Source organism: Echinops telfairi, unplaced genomic scaffold, assembly GCF_000313985.2.
Source record: "Echinops telfairi isolate 266 unplaced genomic scaffold, ASM31398v2 ScPeMD7_7409;HRSCAF=8447, whole genome shotgun sequence".
In the NCBI taxonomy this organism is placed as follows: Eukaryota; Metazoa; Chordata; class Mammalia; order Afrosoricida; family Tenrecidae; genus Echinops; species Echinops telfairi.
Genome location: NW_022111309.1, coordinates 6495435 through 6509574, shown reverse-complemented (window position 1 = coordinate 6509574; position 14140 = coordinate 6495435).

Here is a 14140-nt window from a genome sequence, read left to right as displayed (position 1 = left end):
TTATTGGCGGCCTGTGTCTCTGTTCCCTCACCTGTATAAGGGAGAGCACAAAGATTATGTCGAATATTTGCTAGGGTTAAATGGATCAATCAATGCGCGCGAAGTTCATAGCTTGGTATTTGGGTGTGCAAAATAAGTTACATAGATTTTCCTGTTGTGGTGGATTTTTGTTTGTTGATCTTAAAACGTAGGATTTAGTTACCTTGTGGATTTTATACTCGTTGCCATCATGTCCATTCTGATTCATGTGGACCCTTGAGGACAGGGCTGAACTGCCCCTGCGGGTGTCCGAGACTGTAACTCTGTAGGGGACTAGAAAGCTTTGACTTTCTCGTCCAGAGCAGCTGGTACATTCGAACCGCTGCCCATTTGGTTAGCAGCCCAACATGTAACCACTATACCACCAGGGCTCCTCCAAGTAATGTGCAGTCACCTCTTCATCACTTTATTTTCTAGTGTATTTGAATACTATGGAAACACATGCATTCTTAAGGCTGAGTCATAATTAGAAACCTACCTATCCAAACATTTGCACTAAATACATGTTTTTTTAAAAAAATCCCTTTTTGTGGTCTCACATTCAATATGAAATAATATTACCAATATTAGTAGCTTATGAATATTACCACAGTATTGGTAAATTAATAGCTGTAGTTGGTAAAGTAGTCATGAGGCCTAATATCTGATCAGAGACCTGTTAATAGACATCATAATTTATTGAAAACAATGTTTATTCCACTACCTAAAAGTGCCTTCATTACCACCTACAGATATGGAAGGGGACAAAAAGATACTGCTAATTAATATGCCATGGGTAGTCAGAAAATTGAGACATGAACCAAGAAAACTCAAAGTTGGTAACTGGGATTTCTTGCCCATAAGCATCATGTCATCTGAAAAATTTCCAACCTCTTGCTTGGATGTTCCAGCATTAATCCACCAGCCCTTCATATTTCTGGACTTCAGGCTCCTTGATTATTGAGTGGGTGCGGTTTTCCTTCTCTGTGGGGACAGTGGATTACTCATTTGAAACTACCATCCTCTAGAGAAAGATGAGGCTTTCTGCTCCTGTAATGATTCTCACTCTCGGAAATGCACAGGGGCGGGTCTACTCTGTCCTGTAGGGTCTCCTGAGTTGGAATCAACTCAATGTCAACGAATTCGGGGTTTTGGGTTTTTTTTTCTTCAGTTTTTGTGTTTTTAATTCATCATACAACTGAGACTGAAGTAAGCTTATAGAACTCATTTATCAAAAGAAAACAGTAACATAATGAATAAGGCGGATGGGGCAAAGGGAATAACGTGAAAGCACATTCCTATTATGAAAAAGGGACTGCTGTTTAATCTAATACCTATTCTCAGCTATTACCACCTGATTTCAACCATTGTGTTAGCGCCAGGCCAGCATCGTTCCGCTCCCTCTCCCTCTGTGAGATCCATGTGCCATGGATGTGCCTCAGAAGCTTCCTCTGAAGCTTCCGAAGGACAAACAATGCCCACTGATGGGTTCCGATGGGTTCCTGGTGGCACACAGCGTTATTCGTTTGGCTGCTAATCGCCAGGACAGCAGTTTGAACCACTAGCTGTTTCTGCAATAGAAAGAGGAGGCTCTCTACTCTTTAGAAGATTTCAGCCTCAGAAACCCTGTTCAGGGCCGCTAAGGGTAGGCATCAACTCTGTGGCAGTAGTTGTTTATTTTTTTAAAAAATGTACTAACTATGATAGAGCATGTATATGAGGCACTTAGAACAGTGTCTAGTAATTGTGCAATGAATGTTTCTCCTATTATTTGCTCTTTACAGGCACACTGTGATGCTGATCAATACTGAAGCCTACTCCCTGACCTCACTGAGCTGATTGATTAGAAAATTCAGATAAACACATAGCCCACTGCCACCTGGTAGAATCTTGAGGAGCTGACCCATATTGAAGAGCAGGGAGGTGGTGTGGGATGTATTTCCATGTGGAACTGATATCTAAGCTGAGCACCTACTAATGAAGTTGAATGGGAAGATCACTGTAGACCAGCCACGTCCAATAAAAGTCTAGGTGCTCATAGGAATAGTTTTGTGCTGCCCAGACCATTATGGTCACCGCAAGCCACATATGGCTTTGCCTACTGAGTGGTTGAGATCTGGCGAGTGCACCAGGAAACACATTGTTTAATTCACTTAATTTGAAGTATTTAACGTTTATTTTAAACCACCACACAAACCTATCAATTAAGATACTGGGCAGCACTGCTCTAAACAGAGAGAGAGACAAAACAAACCACCACCACCAACATCAACAACAAAAACATGTGCAAAGGTCCAGAGGTGAGTTCATATAGGGACTTTGAGAAAATAGCATTATCAGATCCATCGCACTCACTGCCAAGAAGTCAGTGTTGACTCAGTGACCGCTCTGGGTTCCTGAGCGTGTAATTGTTTACAGGAGTAGAAAGCCCAGTCTTTGTCTCACAGAGCTGCTAGTGGTTTTGAACTAGTGACCATGTGGATCACAGCCAGCCTAACATATAACCCCTACACCGTCAGAGCTCCATCATCAGTGCATAGAGTACTGGAAAACCTCTGGAAAGCCATAGTAAGAAAAACATGACATAATCAGATTTTCATTTTACGGAAACCACCTTCACTAGAGTTCACACGACTGTATACTTTACTATCTTCCTGATTTGATCTCATTTGGTCTGATTTATTTATCATTTAGCTTTCAGCTCTGCAACCTATGTGCTGGCCGCTGGTCGCACACTGACCGTAGCGCGTACATACTATTCGTGCTCAGACTCACTCCTCCGAAAGTTTCATAAATCAATTTGGGAAATGGCAGCAGGTTACTTCCGAAGCAATGCTTAAGAATAGTTTTGCTAAATGTGAACTGCTTTAGAGACACCAATCCATCCTGTCGTGGCCCCACAGGCTGCTCACAGCTCCTAGAACATTAGTTAACTCCTGGTGTGGTTGCTGGGGATGGTGCTGAGCTCCTCCGTGCAGCCGGGAGAAGTGATGAAGGATGAATCCACCTCACATGGCTTCACAAGTACTTCCTTTCACTGGCACATTCAGATCCCTGCCCTCCTCCTTTTGTGAAGAGTCTTGGTGCTAGACAAGGGTATCCACGGCAATATGCTGACAGTCTGTAGCGGCTGTCTGGACGTCTCCATGTCAGGTCTCTGTAGATAAAAGATGGCATTCCTCCCCAGTGGACTGCAAATGCAGCATGTCTCTTCCACCCTAGTCCAGGCCCCAGCCTTTCTGAAACACACACACACACACACACACACACACACACCCCTTTAACTCAGCAATTCTTTTCTCAATTAGCACATTTCAAAAGGCCATACGAATAACTGATTTGATTAGATCAAGTCATTTTGCTTCCTTATCCTTTTCTTTTTTTTTGGGGGGGTTATTCATAAAAATCACAAAAACAAAGAAGGCAAGGAATTTCAATGCTGCACTAATTTAATTACACACAGGCACCGCAAGACACTGATGTAAATATTCTGGTGAGTAGGCCTAAGACACTGGAAGTAATTACTTAAGGACTCCCTTTCAAAGAATCGCTCCCTTTTTTTATTAAATGCCTTTTAACATTAGCACTTTCTTCCTGACAAATTAAATGAAATTTCATTACTCTCCGAGACTTAATGGCGTGAGGCTCCCCCCGAGGTGTGAGTTAACCCTCTCTGGACAGCTGACAAGACTCCTCCCTTCAGTCCTTCCTTCAAGATGCCGCTGCCCAAACCAAGCAGAGAAAGTAGTACTCTAACAAGCATGGTCTTTCCTCAGAGTTGCCAGAATCTTTAGTATTTTGCGTGTTTTCTCAGCTGCAATCTGTACAAAATGTAAGAAACAGCTCTTAATGTTATTTTCCTGTGATCTCAGGTTCAGAGCTCAAAGGAGAAAACTATCGGTTTTGACGAAGCCTCTACATAGCAGCAATGACAAAAACCGTGGCAAAGGCTTATGTGGGACTTGTTAAATATCAGCTACTCCTTTAGGCCATTTACCTGTTTTCACTCATGTAAGCCCCATCATATCATTCTGTGCTGTGATTTTTACACTTCCTTTTGCTAAGAAAACATAAGATTTATATTACATTATCTATTATATTCTCATATAATAATTTTCTCAGATGAAGATGAGGAAATGAAAATACAGAGTAGTTAAGCAATTTATCCAAGTTCACACAGCCAGAAGCAGCAGAGCATAACTCAGCCCAATCTACCAGCTGTTTTCATTCATTTTTATATGAATAGAGTTATTGCATCCTCATCCCTATATATATGCTTATATATATGTATATATATATAATTTTTTCACATGCTTGTATATATTTGTGCACAGTTGTAAACCACCAAGATATGAAGCAATAAGCCCCAAATTGTATAACTTATAGATTATGTTCTGATCTCACAATGTTTCAAAATCATTTCCAAAAAAGTTTTCAGTACATATGTACTTGTGTATAAGCCGAGTTTTTCAGCACATTTCTTATTCAGTTTTTGTGGTGAAATTACGTGCCTCAGCAGATATTCAGGTGGGCTTGTACATGAGTAGTTATGGTGTTTTAATTCTTCGCTGCTCTATTAGGTCACAAGGAGTCCTTGGGGTGCTGTGAGCCAGGGGGTGAGCTGATAACCATGGAGCGAACAGCTCTACAGGAGAAAGATGGTGATGCTGGCTCCCATGAAGATGAATAGGCTCAGAAACCCTAAGGAGCAGTTCAACCTTGTCCTGTGGGGTCATTATTCATTAGAATCCATTTGATGGCAGGGGGGTTGGTTTTCTTATTAGATCCTAAAGAATTCTGGTGGCACTGTGAGCTAATCATTGCACTGCAAGCCACAAGTTCAGTGGTTCAAGCCCACCATTTGCTCTGAGGGAGACTAATGAGAATGTTGATTTTCATACAGATCTAGGCTCTAAAACTAAAGCTACTCTATTCATATAGGGTTGCTCTGAGGTGGACTGAGTTCATTGCCAATGGCCTTGTTTATGTACTTATTTTAAAATATTTTTCCTAAGGGAAAAATGACAACATAACTTAATTTTGGAAAATAAAAGGAAAGAGAATAATTACAAGATTGGAGTTTTTAAAAAGATTTTTGGAGTCAAACATTTACAGGAAAATTATAAAAGAATGACTCCAAACGACATAGCTGAGATTCCTGTTCTACAAAGGTTACTAGCTGACTAAAAATTCTACTCTCTTCTCACTGCCATAGAGTCCACTGCAAACCATAGTGACCCAGGAGTACAGTGCAGAACTGCCCCTGTCGGGGTCTCAGCCCCAAAAGTACCTTGAATGGAGTCACGTGCCTCCTCTTTCTCCCATGGAGAAGCCGGTGGATTTGAATTACCAGCCTTGTCTGAACAGTCATCTTTCTCAGAGCTGCTGGTCCTCTTGAACTGCCAACCTTGTGGGGTTTCATGTTTAAAGTAGAAAGCGAGGAACCCTTTACAAAATGCACCTTGATATCAGTTGTGTTTTGATGGAGCCATTTGTGTATAAGAAATATGCCAGAGAGACCATTGAGCTAAGCTTAAAGCTAATAAGAATAACTTAAAGATGGGCACCCTGACCACCTCCTTCACCAGTGGCCAGGTGCCTTCTGGTGTCTTCTCCAGTTCATGGTGACTGACCCCTGTGTGTCGGAAGAGACCTGGTTTCCATAGGGTTTCTGACTGCAAAGTATTGTAAAGAACATCACAGCTTTGAGTTGCCTCTGTGTGAATTCAGAAGGCCCATCTTTTCGTTAGCAGTTGAGAAAGTTCATTGTATGTGCCATCCAGGGACTCCGCTTAAACCCCGCATAGTTTTCTACTTAACTCAAAGAGCCCTGGTGGCATAGTGGTTACACAATGGACTGTGGTCCACAGGACAACAGATTGAAACCACCAGGCAGCTCTGTGGGAGAAAGAGAGGGCTTTCTACTCCTGTAAACCGTTGTAGAGTAGGGAACTCATGGGGGCAGGTTCACCCTGGCCAAGGAAGCATCGACTCAATAGCAGCAAGATCTTATTCTGAAGAAACGATTCTTTATTTTGCCCATGAAACTTTTCTTCTACTATTGTTTATATTCATCTGTTTTTCCACGTCTAATTTTAGCTCTGCTTACTATAATTTGGGGTTTCATTTCATCCTGTCTTCCACGGTTGACACACATTCTAAAGTTTGAACCATGCTGACTTAGGATGAGAGGCCATTCAATCTGGTCAATTTTCAGGGATTTGCAAGCCAATGTTTAATGCGAATGCTTTCTGGTTTTCTTTCCCTTCTCTCCCTGGGACCCAGGATTTTTTTTTCTCTTTGGATGAAACTGCTTCCTCCCTGCTGACTACATTTCCTGTCCATATCACCCGTAGCTTGGGTTGTCCAATGTCACGTTCCATCTCACTAACAGGGTGTCCTTCCTGAGATTTCCGGCTATGTGGAAGAAAAATAATCCGTTCAAAGTTCAGAAGACAAATGTTGCATAGAGTTTTTCTCTCTTTTCTCTCCTCTTGGTTGTTTTAAACATCTGTCGGTTTAAGGATCAGGGTGTCCGTGTTTTGAAAGAAGTAAAGATCTGAATGTATTTGGGTGCCGTTGTCAGACTTTGAGGCACTGAATCTCCTGTTTTCCTCTTGTGAGGTCCAGGTAAAAGTTCATTCCCTCCATGGCCAGTTGCTTCTGACAAACAAAAGTCAAGGACCCAAAATAAGTTTTTTATCTCAAAAATGTGAACTATCCCAGAACAAACACGCAAAAGCACAGCTGCCAAATTCCACAAGTAAAGCGAGCTGGAGGTTGAGACAGCTCCTGATCTCGCTGGGGAGTAATGGGTAAAGTTTGGCCAGCTGCCCTTAAGGCCTACAGGGACATTCAATCCTACTGCAGTGTCTTAGTGCATGTGAATTTCAAGGTTACACCTGGGTGTTCAAGGGCAGGGCCAAGTGTAATCGGCACTTAGATCATAGATTAATCTTATTTGCCATCTATTAGGTTTGATTCTTCTTCCCCCACTCCCTCCCTAAAGCCAGGATTATTGTGATAGTTTAAGATAATGGATTCTAAGGGAAGAAAGGTCATGCAGGCATGGAGATTTGGAACCTTAAGATAATATGATTAATCTAAAAGCTTCTCCCTCCACGGGGAGGGCAGCACTTTTCAGACGTGTAATTGAGAGAGGAGACTTGAAAGACTGAAGAAGAACAACAGGAACGGGAGCGCAAAGAACTGCGTCCCTGTCAACAACCGCAATTAATTATCATTGTCAGGATGATCTTTCATTAGCTTTCACACTAATAAGATAGATCTGCCCCGTGCCTGAAGCTGATAAAACCTTATTGCTGAACTTGATAAGAAGATGTCGGCATGTCAGCACGGTGGCCTTTATTGTTCTAATTTTTCAGAATTAAATGACTAAGTAAATACTGTAAAAAGTAACGATACGTAGGCTGTTAGCACCATGTAGTGCGGGAAAAGCTGAGAGTATAATATTTGGTATTAATATGAATGCTAAGTAAATGTTAATCAGTCATAATTGCTACTTAAACATGTGTGCCTTTTGTGTATTTAATGTATGTTGTTTAGTCCTATTACTTTCAGATAATTTCGCTCAAGGACCAATGTGGAGAAGTAGATTGAAGGAACTCCAGGCTAGTATTGAGTTAGTGATTAGTTTGCATGCACAACGCAGACCTCCAGAAAAGAAACCATTAGTCTTTGTTCATCCTCAAAGACAGTGAAGGTTAAAGGCAAATGTGAGTTTTCTTCTTCCTGAATTTTTCTAAAATTTTACTAAATTGTTTTTTATCCTTGTAGCTAGCTTCACTGTTATTTTAGGTTATTTTAAATGTATGGAATTTTTACATATCACCTTGTTTGAAACCTGTTTCTCCTATCTTTGAATTTATGTAAATATATTACATTACATAATTTATGTAAATATATTACATAAATATATTACACATATATAATTTCCATTGAACTCAATTTACTCTGCTTTCCACACTTCTTTAAGCCAGAAAAAAAGCATGCATTGCTGTGTTGTTTAACAACATCCATAAGGCAGAAGGGTCACCCTTCGGGAGAATGATTCTGTCGCGTGGCTTAGATTAGTGGTTTCGACAGAGCCATATCAAATTTTAATACATTTTAACAAGTTTTTTGTTTGTTTACTCGCTTTTTTTTTCTTTGTAAACATTGAAACTCTGCTCATTTACAAGGTCAAAATATAGACAAGGTGGTCCTTCCTTAACCAACAAGATCAGGGAGAACAGAGGAAATCATCCTGGAGTTACAAAACCCAATGTGAGAGGTAATTTTGAGATGTGCCTGCTTAATACAACCTGTAAGATAACACTATCTCCCTATTACCCCATTGAAAACTCTCAAGATTTTGAAGAGTACTAAAACTATATCAAATATTAGTTCTCAGCAAGAAACATGTAGTCTAGCCTGAAAATCATTTGCAATGTGAGTGGAATTACTGACATTCAAATTGAGCTAACACACAATGACTTTGAGATGAAGCACTGGGAAGCACCAGCGAATTGACATTGAACTTAGGGAAAAATCAAACATTCCCTCTGGGAAATTCTTCTAAAATTTTGAAACTTCTTATTAAATGATGCTATAATTGATTGACTTCTCAACTTGAAAAATATTCATTCGGTAGCTTTGTGTGTAGGTTGTGCCTGGGGAAAATTATTTTCTCATTCTCTAAATTTAAATGTAAAAATTCCCTTACTTAAAAAAATATGTAAAATGGAATACTTGGGAGTAAAAAAGGACAAAATGCACGAATTCCAATACTTAATGGTCAGAAAATAGTTAATTCCTGACCAGTTGCCCCCCCAAAAAATTTGAGATTGAAATATTCGAAAGCCACACGACATAAGTTCATAAATACTTAGTTTAATTTCAATATTCAATAGTTGGAAAGGGAGAGACCATGAATGCCTGTCCCTAACTCTGCTCCTCTTTTCAGAACCATGATCACCAGAAAACAAACCGAAACAAAACCCCAAAACACCAGTTTTAGATTTATTCTGAGCCATAGAGTTCTAGGAAGGTTTGCTAGATTCCTGCCTATATTACTCCTTTCCAATGTAATCTCATTCCCACTTTGGTTTTTTCCTATCCCCGGGAAGAGGTGTGAGCGGCTATCAACCCTCATACATCAAAGCTTTACCTAATAGATGATGTGTTTATTCTTCCCAGGCATAGGGCATATCATTCAATGACTGACAACAACTTTAAAATGAAGTGGGCCCAAAGTGGGCTCTAATAGTGATGGGAAGGCTCTCTAGTCAAACATAAAGCAAATTAATGTGAACTCCTCCTGCACCTTCAGTGTGGAAATGTCATAAAGTAATAAGCAGAGAGACCCTTAATATACTGAGCTCTAGATTTTAATAGATTTACATATGAAAAGACAGGACATTGTGGTTGCTCAAACAGCAAGTGTAGGTGTGTCTAAATGCTAAGTTCTCCATTTAAGAATTCATTCATATTGTGACCTGAAGGCACAGCCCAGTCAAGATTCAAATGCAAGATGATGCATGCATCTCATCGTGATCGTTTAATTTTAAAGCTTAAATAAAGCCAAGAATCAGGGATCATGTCTAGGAAGGACCAGAACCGACATGGAGTCAGAATGTGTGTCTGCATGTGTCTGGGAGTCGTAAAGAGAAGCATGTAGCAAAAAAGATAAACGCGGAGCGTGTAAACTTGACAGGATAGAGTGAGACCAAATTTTTAAAATTTTTCATATTTTGACTTATCTCACCGCATCACAGTTGATGAAAAGGTCCCCAAACAGTATTGCTAAACAATAATTAATATGTTTTAAGGGATTTATAAAATTTAACTCATATGGCTGCCTAGTACTTTAAAATGTCGGATCCAAAGATGCCTCAAAAAACTACCTGCTTTAAGGGAGTAGATGGCTACAGAACACTTAGGACACGTTATGCATGATTCCCAGCTCGCTTTTATAAAAATCCTTTGTTCTCTGGTTGTTTGATACGACGTTTCTACAGCCGAAGTCTGTCAAACTAACCAGGTCAGTAAGCAGAACACAAAGGCAACACAGACAGACAGACAGCCCCCCCCCCCCCCCCAACCCGGCCCCCAGACATACATGCATTCCTATATGTATGTCTGAGACTATCAAAGAGACCCGAACACTGGTTGGAAACCAGTCATACAAATCCTCACAGAAAAAGCACGGTTTTGGTTGTTGTTTTGTTTCTGTGCTGCTGGAATGTCCTGGGAGAATTATTTATTCCAAATGTTTCAAGTCAGTTTAGAAGCAAAGTGCAATGTAAACTTTCTGAGTGAAAATAAAATAAGTTCTCTCTTATAAGAGAGGGAGTAGAATTTTCAAACTCAGGTAATTTTCAGGAGGAATAAAACAGAGTGGTGGGACATATTTTGTTTAAAAAAAAGGTAAAGAAAGGTTGACAAACTATGCCACAAGATTTCAATATTTTGGATTTTTTCCCCCTTTCTTTTGTGTTTTTTTCTCTGCTGGTTGACTCAGAGCTATAGGTCCCTAGATCAAGTATGAAATCAAAAGAAGAAAAATGTAATATCTAAGAATATCTTTCCAAATCTAAATCCAAAGAGTGGCATAAAAATATGAAAACAAAACAAAACCGAAATTGGAAGGACATATGTCCAATTTTGGAGGATTTATAGTTTCCTATTTTCTGTTCATTTTTAGATTGTAAGCTTTATAGGTAAAATTAAAACATTTGATATCATTCTTTGTGAAATTCAAAGCAAACCTCTCCTTAATAAGAGCTTTAGCAATGAGGTAGTTTCAGTATTATAGATGTGGGTTTACTTTATTTGTGTCTCAAATGCGTGTGCTTTTGTTTTAATTGTGTTTTGGTTCAGTAATCATCTTCATTCACTGAACTGAGGTACATTTTTCTTCACTAGGAAGATATTTTAATGTCCTGCTAGTTACAGAGCCTAGACCAGAGAAAAAGAAGAAGAAAAACAGACAAAAACAAACAAAAATACAGTTTAAAGTGTACCTTATAATGCAAGTTCTCATTATCTTTATCTCATTCAGTCTTATGAGCTGCAATTAGTACGTAAATCCTTCTGTACTGTTATTGCTTGCATCATGGGTTCTTTGTGCTTTATTACTTGTATTAATTTTTGGTCCAATTATTTTAGGAACAAATTCTGCTTTTATATTTTATAAACACTTTCCTTATTTTTAAAAAAACTAACATGATTTAAGTTCTTAAAAAGTTGGTCTGACAGAGGAAAAATGTCAAACATTTATGCCTGTAAAACAAAAATCATCATCTTGCGTCTGATTAATTTCTAAAAAAATTAGAACACCATAAAAATAAAAGAAACAACAACTTTTCCAATATAAAGTGCTTAAGGTATCATTGCAGCTTTATTATGTGAGTATAATAATATAATATCCATTGGCCATCTAAGATGTTGTGCTGCCAACATGTAATTCCAGAATGTTCTACTGAGTGAAATTCTAAAATTGAGAGTTGAAAAGAAGTTGGTAAGACTTCTCTGATGAATAGAAATCAAATCCTGGAGCTGGACACTAGCTAGCTATAAAAGTCAAAAGATATTACTACCTCCAAGCTCTCCATAGGGGTAAAAGGCAGCCAGAATCTCAGCTGACCTTTCAAACGGAGAAGGAACACGCATACACTTACAGACCCTCCCATCTTTAATGCATTTTAAATGAAAGCTTACCCAACATTGTAGTCAACGAGTGGCTGTGCATTGAATGGGATGGGGAGCATGGGGTGGGAGATGAGCAGTTACAAATGTTTTTATACCAGGACAAATTTTTTTCTGTCATTATTTCTGATGCACACAAACCGGAGATCAACTTTTAATAAAGAGATACAACTTTTCAACTGTATATATATTTTAAATCAGTTACTCTTTGAAAGGAAAGCTTTATTACTCCTGAGTTCTTGACAGGCTCTTGAAGAAAGGTCACATAATAAACCGTGCTTATTTCTCATTGCAGAAAAACAATAAGTCATCTCTATATCCATTATTTACCAAATTGTCTTCATTTTTCACCTGCTGAGTTTTCAGCAATAAAGATAAATAATATTATAAAACTAGCTTAGATATTTTCAAAATGATCCAGAATTCGACAAGGAGTTAGTTATCTGGGGTTGAAAATAGTAATGGAATTAGGAAGACTTTGCTATTCAAGGCATTTGGCTAAAATGCATTTTTTTCACTGGGCAATCCATCTGCAACCACAAGTATAAACCCAGGAAGAAATTGCTTTCAATACAGTAAATGATGCAATATAATTTCAGCATGCCTTTTCATTTTAATAAAATTACATTTTTATAGTTATATTTTTACAGGTAAACAAGTATTTCCTTTCCCAAATCCTCCTCTCCCTTCATTAATCTTTCATTATTAGTTACTGGCCTGAGTATATGTCTTTGCTAGTTAGCAAAGAAACATGTTTTAAAGTCCTGGCAAAGAAAGAACATACTTCAATGTGTTTCTTTACCATTCGAATCCAATGATGGTTGAGGTCCTGGGCTCCAGGGCTAGATTATTTGTCAGTGCTCCCACACACATATGCACGAATCTGTTCGTGTAAGCTCTCGGGGCCTCAGTGACATAAAACAAAAACTAAAAACCCAATCTATTGGCATGGAATTGATTCCAACTCATAGTGACCCTATATAGAAATTCTGCAGATGTGCAATTTTATTGGGAAAATCTCCTCACCTGTCTCCTGTGGAGCAGTTGGTTCAAATTGCTGAACTTGTGGTTTGGCAGTTCAGCGTGTAATCTACTACACCACCAGCAGTCCATTCAAGGACTTCAGCCACAAGGGCTGGTGACAATGCTATCTACTTTACTGTTTCTGTTTCTCTATGTAAGATGATGGAGAGAAGAAAGTGGTCCAATCGTACGTAAATTGCCCAAGTCCATAGTAAAAACAAAAGATTGAAACTGGGATTTGGACATAGACCATTTGGAGTATGCTCATGACCTACAAAATGAGATATCTCTATCTCTAGCCCCTGCATTGCGGAGATGGCTAACACACTCAGGTGATAATGGTTGGTTTGAATGCACCCAGAGGAGCTTCACAAAAAGACTTGGAGATGTGCTGTGGAAAAATCAGTCATTGAAAGTCCTGTGACGCACAGGTCTACCCTTATACGTGTGGGGTCCCCATGAATCGTACTTGACTCAATGGCAAATTGTTATGGTAATGTACCGCATGCTCTCTCTCCATGTTTCTGTATGGTTGGAGTTGGAGAGGTGAACACAATCAAATAATTATATGGGAATAAATAAAGGAGCTTATATATTTTGACAAGTCTGTAAATTTTTCATATGGTCATAAAATAGAGAATGAATAACGTAATTTGAAACTCTTTGAAGATATAGCACTTGAGGTGAAACATAGAGAAAAAAGTAAATGGCTTGGAAAGAAAAAAGGACACAGAAGGTGGAAAATCTTAGCGTGGTATAGATAAGTGGTTTTGAAGAAAACCACAAAGACACCTTGATGTTTTTCTCCGTCCTCAGAAAAGTAATGGAGGTAGGTATGGAGGCCCCTTCTGACCTCCTCTGGCTTTCTGAGTTCCACCAGGCCAGGTCAGACCTGCCTCCACATCCCATCCTTCTAGACTTATTCTGACCCCAATTGTTCCTCCCAGGACACTCTACTTCTGTGCTTGGTTTGATCATTCATTTTTACGACCAGGCACAACTCACAGACAACATTTACAATTATGTGGGTTTGTTAGCAAAGTGAATCGGTGACCATGAGTCAGGATCAGTAGAGAGTAAGGATGCAATCACTGGTCTACAGTAACATTGCTCCTCCAACCAACAGCCAAGTCTCTCAACCACACCGTCCCTGTCCCTTGACCTCTGCCTCCATGGACCAGAAGGCCCAGCTTTCCTTCTGCCTCACAGTTCCACAGTCTTGGAACTGCTCCTTTGCTCTGTCTCAGGGCTTCCTTGTGGTTGGTTCTGCTCTTGACCCAGATCCTTTGCTCTGCCCCACAGTCTCCATGGCACCATTCTGGAGCCTCTTGTCTCAGCCGCCCCTGCTTCAATCAGAGGTCTAGACCGTGTTCTTACGATAGTCCTTGGG